General features: G+C 47.4%; 1 protein-coding gene across 1 annotated transcript in view; it reads left to right on the forward strand.

Moving 5' to 3' along the window:
- GFRA3 (GDNF family receptor alpha 3) overlaps positions 1-11175 on the forward strand; it is an 84496-nt gene that overhangs the window by 37452 nt on the left and 35869 nt on the right. The gene's annotated exons all lie outside the window — the stretch shown is intronic.

Here is an 11175-nt window from a genome sequence, read left to right on the forward strand (position 1 = left end):
ACCCGCCAGAACTTCATGTTTTTTTTCACGAGTCCGAGCGACTCGGATCTTCCCGCCTTGCTCGGTTAACCCGAGCGCGCCCGAACGTCATCATGACGCTGTCGGATTCTCGCGAGGCTCGGATTCTATCGCGAGACTCGGATTCTATATAAGGAGCCGCGCGTCGCCGCCATTTTCACACGTGCATTGAGATTGATAGGGAGAGGACGTGGCTGGCGTCCTCTCCGTTTAGACACTTGATTTACTAATTTTGGGGAGCATTAGGAGTACTCAGTAGTGTACAGTGCAGAGTTTTGCTGATAGTGACCAGTGACCACCACTTTTATTTATAATCCGTTCTCTGCCTGAAAAAAGCGATACACAGCACACAGTGACTCAGTCACATACATACCATATCTGTGTGCACTGCTCAGGCTCAGGCCAGTGTGCTGCATCATCTATATATATTATATATCTGTCTGACTGCTCAGCTCACACAGCTTATAATTGTGGGGGAGACTGGGGAGCACTACTGCAGTGCCAGTTATAGGTTATAGCAGGAGCCAGGAGTACATAATATTATATTAAAATTAAACAGTGCACACTTTTGCTGCAGGAGTGCCACTGCCAGTGTGACTAGTGACCAGTGACCTGACCACCAGTATATAATATTAGTAGTATACTATCTCTTTATCAACCAGTCTATATTAGCAGCAGACACAGTACAGTGCGGTAGTTCACGGCTGTGGCTACCTCTGTGTCGGCACTCGGCAGCCCGTCCATAATTGTATATACCAGTGACCTAACCGTGGTTTTTTTTCCTTTCTTTATACATACATACTAGTTACGAGTATACTATCTCTTTATCAACCAGTCTATATATTAGCAGCAGACACAGTACAGTGCGGTAGTTCACGGCTGTGGCTACCTCTGTGTCGGCACTCGGCAGCCCGTCCATAATTGTATATACCAGTGACCTAACCGTGGTTTTTTTTTCTTTCTTTATACATACATACTAGTTACGAGTATACTATCTCTTTATCAACCAGTCTATATATTAGCAGCAGACACAGTACAGTGCGGTAGTTCACGGCTGTGGCTACCTCTGTGTCGGCACTCGGCAGCCCGTCCATAATTGTATATACCAGTGACCTAACCGTGGTTTTTTTTTCTTTCTTTATACATACATACTAGTTACGAGTATACTATCTCTTTATCAACCAGTCTATATATTAGCAGCAGACACAGTACAGTGCGGTAGTTCACGGCTGTGGCTACCTCTGTGTCGGCACTCGGCAGCCCGTCCATAATTGTATATACCACCTAACCGTGGTTTTTTTTTCTTTCTTTATACATACATACTAGTTACGAGTATACTATCTCTTTATCAACCAGTCTATATATTAGCAGCAGACACAGTACAGTGCGGTAGTTCACGGCTGTGGCTACCTCTGTGTCGGCACTCCGCAGCCCGTCCATAATTGTATATACCAGTGACCTAACCGTGGTTTTTTTTTCTTTCTTTATACATACATACTAGTTACGAGTATACTATCTCTTTATCAACCAGTCTATATATTAGCAGCAGACACAGTACAGTGCGGTAGTTCACGGCTGTGGCTACCTCTGTGTCGGCACTCGGCAGCCCGTCCATAATTGTATATACCAGTGACCTAACCGTGGTTTTTTTTTCTTTCTTTATACATACATACTAGTTACGAGTATACTATCTCTTTATCAACCAGTCTATATATTAGCAGCAGACACAGTACAGTGCGGTAGTTCACGGCTGTGGCTACCTCTGTGTCGGCACTCGGCAGCCCGTCCATAATTGTATATACCAGTGACCTAACCGTGGTTTTTTTTTCTTTCTTTATACATACATACTAGTTACGAGTATACTATCTCTTTATCAACCAGTCTATATATTAGCAGCAGACACAGTACAGTGCGGTAGTTCACGGCTGTGGCTACCTCTGTGTCGGCACTCGGCAGCCCGTCCATAATTGTATATACCAGTGACCTAACCGTGGTTTTTTTTTCTTTCTTTATACATACATACTAGTTACGAGTATACTATCTCTTTATCAACCAGTCTATATATTAGCAGCAGACACAGTACAGTGCGGTAGTTCACGGCTGTGGCTACCTCTGTGTCGGCACTCGGCAGCCCGTCCATAATTGTATATACCAGTGACCTAACCGTGGTTTTTTTTTCTTTCTTTATACATACATACTAGTTACGAGTATACTATCTCTTTATCAACCAGTCTATATATTAGCAGCAGACACAGTACAGTGCGGTAGTTCACGGCTGTGGCTACCTCTGTGTCGGCACTCGGCAGCCCGTCCATAATTGTATATACCACCTAACCGTGTTTTTTTTTTCTTTCTTTATACATACATACTAGTTACGAGTATACTATCTCTTTATCAACCAGTCTATATATTAGCAGCAGACACAGTACAGTGCGGTAGTTCACGGCTGTGGCTACCTCTGTGTCGGCACTCGGCAGCCCGTCCATAATTGTATATACCACCTAACCGTGGTTTTTTTTTCTTTCTTTATACATACATACTAGTTACGAGTATACTATCTCTTTATCAACCAGTCTATATATTAGCAGCAGACACAGTACAGTGCGGTAGTTCACGGCTGTGGCTACCTCTGTGTCGGCACTCGGCAGCCCGTCCATAATTGTATATACCACCTAACCGTGGTTTTTTTTTCTTTCTTTATACATACATACTAGTTACGAGTATACTATCTCTTTATCAACCAGTCTATATATTAGCAGCAGACACAGTACAGTGCGGTAGTTCACGGCTGTGGCTACCTCTGTGTCGGCACTCGGCAGCCCGTCCATAATTGTATATACCACCTAACCGTGGTTTTTTTTTCTTTCTTTATACATACATACTAGTTACGAGTATACTATCTCTTTATCAACCAGTCTATATATTAGCAGCAGACACAGTACAGTGCGGTAGTTCACGGCTGTGGCTACCTCTGTGTCGGCACTCGGCAGCCCGTCGATAATTGTATACTAGTATCCAATCCATCCATCTCCATTGTTTACCTGAGGTGCCTTTTAGTTGTGCCTATTAAAATATGGAGAACAAAAATGTTGAGGTTCCAAAATTAGGGAAAGATCAAGATCCACTTCCACCTCGTGCTGAAGCTGCTGCCACTAGTCATGGCCGAGACGATGAAATGCCAGCAACGTCGTCTGCCAAGGCCGATGCCCAATGGCATAGTACAGAGCATGTCAAAACCAAAACACCAAATATCAGTAAAAAAAGGACTCCAAAACCTAAAATAAAATTGTCGGAGGAGAAGCGTAAACTTGCCAATATGCCATTTACCACACGGAGTGGCAAGGAACGGCTGAGGCCCTGGCCTATGTTCATGGCTAGTGGTTCAGCTTCACATGAGGATGGAAGCACTCAGCCTCTCGCTAGAAAACTGAAAAGACTCAAGCTGGCAAAAGGCAAAGCACCGCAAAGAACTGTGCGTTCTTTGAAATCCCAAATCCACAAGGAGAGTCCAATTGTGTCGGTTGCGATGCCTGACCTTCCCAACACTGGACGTGAAGAGCATGCGCCTTCCACCATTTGCACGCCCCCTGCAAGTGCTGGAAGGAGCACCCGCAGTCCAGTTCCTGATAGTCAGATTGAAGATGTCAGTGTTGAAGTACACCAGGATGAGGAGGATATGGGTGTTGCTGGCGCTGGGGAGGAAATTGACCAGGAGGATTCTGATGGTGAGGTGGTTTGTTTAAGTCAGGCACCCGGGGAGACACCTGTTGTCCGTGGGAGGAATATGGCCGTTGACATGCCAGGTGAAAATACCAAAAAAATCAGCTCTTCGGTGTGGAGGTATTTCACCAGAAATGCGGACAACAGGTGTCAAGCCGTGTGTTCCCTTTGTCAAGCTGTAATAAGTAGGGGTAAGGACGTTAACCACCTCGGAACATCCTCCCTTATACGTCACCTGCAGCGCATTCATAATAAGTCAGTGACAAGTTCAAAAACTTTGGGTGACAGCGGAAGCAGTCCACTGACCAGTAAATCCCTTCCTCTTGTAACCAAGCTCACGCAAACCACCCCACCAACTCCCTCAGTGTCAATTTCCTCCTTCCCCAGGAATGCCAATAGTCCTGCAGGCCATGTCACTGGCAAGTCTGACGAGTCCTCTCCTGCCTGGGATTCCTCCGATGCATCCTTGCGTGTAACGCCTACTGCTGCTGGCGCTGCTGTTGTTGCCGCTGGGAGTCGATGGTCATCCCAGAGGGGAAGTCGTAAGCCCACTTGTACTACTTCCAGTAAGCAATTGACTGTTCAACAGTCCTTTGCGAGGAAGATGAAATATCACAGCAGTCATCCTACTGCAAAGCGGATAACTGAGTCCTTGACAACTATGTTGGTGTTAGACGTGCGTCCGGTATCCGCCGTTAGTTCACAGGGAACTAGACAATTTATTGAGGCAGTGTGCCCCCGTTACCAAATACCATCTAGGTTCCACTTCTCTAGGCAGGCGATACCGAGAATGTACACGGATGTCAGAAAAAGACTCACCAGTCTCCTAAAAAATGCAGTTGTACCCAATGTCCACTTAACCACGGACATGTGGACAAGTGGAGCAGGGCAGGGTCAGGACTATATGACTGTGACAGCCCACTGGGTAGATGTATGGACTCCCGCCGCAAGAACAGCAGCGGCGGCACCAGTAGCAGCATCTCGCAAACGCCAACTCTTTCCTAGGCAGGCTACGCTTTGTATCACCGCTTTCCAGAATACGCACACAGCTGAAAACCTCTTACGGCAACTGAGGAAGATCATCGCGGAATGGCTTACCCCAATTGGACTCTCCTGTGGATTTGTGGCATCGGACAACGCCAGCAATATTGTGTGTGCATTAAATATGGGCAAATTCCAGCACGTCCCATGTTTTGCACATACCTTGAATTTGGTGGTGCAGAATTTTTTAAAAAACGACAGGGGCGTGCAAGAGATGCTGTCGGTGGCCAGAAAAATTGCGGGACACTTTCGGCGTACAGGCACCACGTACAGAAGACTGGAGCACCACCAAAAACTACTGAACCTGCCCTGCCATCATCTGAAGCAAGAAGTGGTAACGAGGTGGAATTCAACCCTCTATATGCTTCAGAGGTTGGAGGAGCAGCAAAAGGCCATTCAAGCCTATACAATTGAGCACGATATAGGAGATGGAATGCACCTGTCTCAAGTGCAGTGGAGAATGATTTCAACGTTGTGCAAGGTTCTGATGCCCTTTGAACTTGCCACACGTGAAGTCAGTTCAGACACTGCCAGCCTGAGTCAGGTCATTCCCCTCATCAGGCTTTTGCAGAAGAAGCTGGAGGCATTGAAGAAGGAGCTAAAAGGGAGCGATTCCGCTAGGCATGTGGGACTTGTGGATGCAGCCCTTAATTCGCTTAACAAGGATTCACGGGTGGTCAATCTGTTGAAATCAGAGCACTACATTTTGGCCACCGTGCTCGATCCAAGATTTAAAGCCTACCTTGGATCTCTCTTTCCGGCAGACACAGGTCTGCTGGGGTTGAAAGACCTGCTGGTGACAAAATTGTCAAGTCAAGCGGAACGCGACCTGTCAACATCTCCTCCTTCACATTCTCCCGCAACTGGGGGTGCGAGGAAAAGGCTCAGAATTCCGAGCCCACCCGCTGGCGGTGATGCAGGGCAGTCTGGAGCGACTGCTGATGCTGACATCTGGTCCGGACTGAAGGACCTGACAACGATTACGGACATGTCGTCTACTGTCACTGCATATGATTCTCTCAACATTGATAGAATGGTGGAGGATTATATGAGTGACCGCATCCAAGTAGGCACGTCACACAGTCCGTACTTATACTGGCAGGAAAAAGAGGCAATTTGGAGGCCCTTGCACAAACTGGCTTTATTCTACCTAAGTTGCCCTCCCACAAGTGTGTACTCCGAAAGAGTGTTTAGTGCCGCCGCTCACCTTGTCAGCAATCGGCGTACGAGGTTACATCCAGAAAATGTGGAGAAGATGATGTTCATTAAAATGAATTATAATCAATTCCTCCGCGGAGACATTGACCAGCAGCAATTGCCTCCACAAAGTACACAGGGAGCTGAGATGGTGGATTCCAGTGGGGACGAATTGATAATCTGTGAGGAGGGGGATGTACACGGTGATATATCGGAGGGTGAAGATGAGGTGGACATCTTGCCTCTGTAGAGCCAGTTTGTGCAAGGAGAGATTAATTGCTTCTTTTTTGGGGGGGGTCCAAACCAACCCGTCATATCAGTCACAGTCGTGTGGCAGACCCTGTCACTGAAATGATGGGTTGGTTAAAGTGTGCATGTCCTGTTTTGTTTATACAACATAAGGGTGGGTGGGAGGGCCCAAGGATAATTCCATCTTGCACCTCTTTTTTCTTTTCTTTTTCTTTGCATCATGTGCTGATTGGGGAGGGTTTTTTGGAAGGGACATCCTGCGTGACACTGCAGTGCCACTCCTAGATGGGCCCGGTGTTTGTGTCGGCCACTAGGGTCGCTAATCTTACTCACACAGCTACCTCATTGCGCCTCTTTTTTTCTTTGCGTCATGTGCTGTTTGGGGAGGGTTTTTTGGAAGGGACATCCTGCGTGACACTGCAGTGCCACTCCTAGATGTGCCCGGTGTTTGTGTCGGCCACTAGGGTCGCTAATCTTACTCACACAGCTACCTCATTGCGCCTCTTTTTTTCTTTGCGTCATGTGCTGTTTGGGGAGGGTTTTTTGGAAGGGACATCCTGCGTGACACTGCAGTGCCACTCCTAGATGGGCCCGGTGTTTGTGTCGGCCACTAGGGTCGCTAATCTTACTCACACAGTCAGCTACCTCATTGCGCCTCTTTTTTTCTTTGCGTCATGTGCTGTTTGGGGAGGGTTTTTTGGAAGGGCCATCCTGCGTGACACTGCAGTGCCACTCCTAGATGGGCCCGGTGTTTGTGTCGGCCACTAGGGTCGCTAATCTTACTCACACAGCTACCTCATTGCGCCTCTTTTTTTCTTTGCGTCATGTGCTGTTTGGGGAGGGTTTTTTGGAAGGGCCATCCTGCGTGACACTGCAGTGACACTCCTAGATGGGCCCGGTGTTTGTGTCGGCCACTAGGGTCGCTAATCTTACTCACACAGCTACCTCATTGCGCCTCTTTTTTTCTTTGCGTCATGTGCTGTTTGGGGAGGGTTTTTTGGAAGGGACATCCTGCGTGACACTGCAGTGCCACTCCTAGATGGGCCCGGTGTTTGTGTCGGCCACTAGGGTCGCTTATCTTACTCACACAGCGACCTCGGTGCAAATTTTAGGACTAAAAATAATATTGTGAGGTGTGAGGTATTCAGAATAGACTGAAAATGAGTGTAAATTATGGTTTTTGAGGTTAATAATACTTTGGGATCAAAATGACCCCCAAATTCTATGATTTAAGCTGTTTTTTAGTGTTTTTGGAAAAAAACACCCGAATCCAAAACACACCCGAATCCGACAAAAATAATTCGGTGAGGTTTTGCCAAAACGCGTTCGAACCCAAAACACGGCCGCGGAACCGAACCCAAAACCAAAACACAAAACCCGAAAAATTTCAGGCGCTCATCTCTAATTTTTACATGGCACACATAATGCTCCTTACACATATTCCGAACACTACTGCACAACCAACCCACTCACGTGCACACAACACTCACACTGCCACTAACACTGTGATACAGATGTGCCACTGCCTCTGCTTGGATACAGATGTGTCCTCATAAATCTTGCCTCAATGCTAACGTCGGGCACTTTTTTTTATGAAAATGCATCTTATTTGCATTGCTATGTGGCTAGGATGCACAAGCAGCTTCTGCTGATTAAAATGATATGCAGCATGCCTATATACTGTGTGAGACTGTGGCTGTATCTGCATATGAAATGCTACACACAGAATATAGGCATGCCGCATATCATTTTAATCAGTAGAAGCTGCTGATGCCCCTAGACCAGAGGTTCCCAAACTGTGTGCCGTGGCTCCCTGGGGTGCCTCGGGACACTTGCAGGGGTGCCCTGGGTTGGTGGTCCAGGACCAATTCAAATTATTCATGGTCAATATAATAGGCAAAACCAGTGCTGGTGGCTGCCAGTCATAAAATATGTGGCCAAACAGAAGCAAATCTTGTCCCTCACCACACAACTGACCCTAAGGATGACATATAGACGCGATCTACTTAATGTAATATTTCTTTCTAAATTTCTCAATACAAATTTTTTGGCCTAGGGGTGCCGTGAAAAAAATTCTGATATTCTAGGGCGCCGTGATTCAAAAAAGTTTGGAAACCACTGCCCTAGACATATCAAATGCCCTAGGCAATTGCCTAGTTTGCCTATGCCTATGGCCGGCTCTGGTGTCCTTGATTGAAAGGCAATTTCCTTTCCTATTTAATGTAGCTTTGTCATATAGCTGTTTTACTGCTACAGTACTTTTAGAATTTTCTTTAACTGGCTAATGAATCTGATTAACGCAAAATACTTAAGTTCACCTCTAAATTTTTAGTACTTGTAAAAAAGCTGGTTACAATAAATTAGTTTATATTTGGGGAAAAGGAAGCAGACATGATGTATTGATATTTGGTATAACCCTACTAATCTGAAACAACAGTTCTAGTTTTCTATAACTTAAACTGGGCATACACTATACCAGTGGTTCTCAAACTGTGTGCCGTGGCTCCCTGGGGTGCCCCTGCTCGGGACACTTGCAGGGGTGCCCTGGATTAGTGGTCCGGCACCAATTCTAATTATTTATGGTCAATGTAATAGGCAAAACCAGTGCCGGTGGCTGCTAATCATAAAATATGTGGACAAACAGAAGCAAATCTTGTCCCTCACCACATAACTGACCCTAAGGATGACATATAAAACCCAGTTTACTTAATTTAATATTTCTTTCTAAATTTCCCAGCATTTAAGCAGCCGCTATTGAAACCGATGGGGGTTGGTTATCTTAACCCATGACTGGGCCCCTAGGCTGTCAGGTATTTCGGGCCCTCTCTAGCATTTTAATCATTCACCTCACTACAGCTGACATTTGGGAAGCTGGGCTTATGCAATCGTGCACTTTCAGTATCCACACAGACACCGATACCCAGTTGAAATAAAGTTTGTGGACCTCTTTTTCCTTGCAGAGCAATTTTTAATCCTATTCTTCTATCTCTTGAAATAGTATACTATTGGTCTGCTGCCCCAAACCCCCCCCCCCCACAAGTCACTGTCTAAAAGATTACCTCTGCTGACTACAAGCGTGTCTTGCTACGGCGCAGAGTGCAAAGTGCCTTTAACCATTATGGAATGAGTTACCTGCGCCTCAGCAAAAAATAATGGCGGGCCCCTAGCGGGCTGATTTTCCAATAATAAATGGGAGCTCACAGCGGACATCTACAATACCTGCTGTGGCCCCCTTAGATACATTCAGGCAGAGCCGGATTAAGGGGGGGGGGCCCAAGGGGTACATTACCCTGGGCCCCCCTCTCCAAGGGGCCCCCGCTCCCTGCCATACACGCTACTGCGGGGCGAAAGGATGCAGGCTGTGTGACGGTGCAGGTTTGCGGCTGCCATGGCCACGGACTGCCTTCAGGGGCCGCCGCTCCTCCTGTACCCTGTCACACTACACTCACTGCATTGTGCATTTTCCCCCTCCAATCCCCGTGCGCCGGAGCATTTCCCGCACCCCCGTAGGAGATCTGAGATGCCCGCTTCAGTGGCTCCGCCACCCTGCCTCGTAGCGCCTGATGGTCTAAATGTTTTTATGAGACGGAGACAGTTCTGTCTCCGTCTCTACACTGACTGGGGTGGCCAGGTCCGGAGCTGCTGCACATGCGCGGCAGCTACTCGGTCATTCATTCAGAGAGCTCTGATGACTGTCAGAGCTCTCGGTGCTTTAGATTGGAGAAGGCTGGATGGGTGCTGCTGCACATCCTGTTTAGTCTCTAGGCTCTCTCCTTCTCCTCTTCCCCTGCCCGAAGCAAGCAACAAACATTGTGTGGCACAGTCAGGTGCAGTGCACACTACAAGAAGTCCCCAGGTACTGCCAGCTGTGGCTTGCAGAGAATCCTATTTGCTGCCTGGCTATATATATAATTTTGTATTATTTTTTTTTTTGCAAGGGGTCAGGGGTTTCCATATACAGTATGTACCTTATATATACTGTATATATACACAAATGTATCATATATGTGCCTTATATAGATATATATGTATATACATATATATATATATATATATATATATACATGTATATACTTGGTGTGATTTATTGAATTTCTATGGCAGTCCTTTGAGTACCATCCCACGCTTGCAACTACATGTGTGTGTATGTGTGTAGATATTATATATACATGTCTGTGTGTGGAACCCCCCACCTACAAATCCTGCGTTTGCTCCTGCTCCTCCAGCAGCTGCCCTGTGGTGGGGGTGAAGTAGTTACCGGACACCGTTCCAGAAGTGTCCTTGACTCACCCTGTGACTGGGTCCACGGGCCTGCCCTCACTAGCAGTGACTGACCAGAGAGCCCTGTGGCCTCCTACCCCTCACCCCCCTGTGTGTGGCCCCATGTACCACCCTGCCTTATGTGTGTGTGTGGCACCCTCTACCCCCCTCAGCCTGGTGTGTGGCCCCCTGTGCCCCCCTGTGTGTGTGTATGACCCCTTGTGCCCTCCTGCCACCCCAACCCTCTACCCTGTGTCTTTTGTGTGTGTGGCACCCACTACCCCCCCTCAGCCTGGTGTGTCTCCCCCTGTGTGTGTATGACACCTTGTGCCCTCCTGCCCCCTCCCCCCCCCCAACTCCCTGTGTGTGGCCCCTCTACCTCCTGTCTTATGTATGTGTAGCACCATCTGCCCTCCCCCCACACGTTGTGTGGCCGCCTGTGCCCGCTGCCTGTGTGTGTGTCACCCTGTGCCCCTCTACTCCTGTGTGTATAACATTCTGTGCTCCCCCATGTGTGGTGCATTGTGTGTCCCCTGTCCCTGTGTTCGTGATACCCTGTGCCCCCATTCCCCTATGTTTGATACACTTTGCACCCTCTGCACCTCTGTGTGTGTGGCGCCCAGTGAGATATATAGCAATGCAGGTGGCACTCAGAGACTAGTAGCGTTTAGTGAAAGAAAATGAAATGTT

Source organism: Pseudophryne corroboree, chromosome 6, assembly GCF_028390025.1.
Source record: "Pseudophryne corroboree isolate aPseCor3 chromosome 6, aPseCor3.hap2, whole genome shotgun sequence".
Classification (NCBI taxonomy): domain Eukaryota; kingdom Metazoa; phylum Chordata; class Amphibia; order Anura; family Myobatrachidae; genus Pseudophryne; species Pseudophryne corroboree.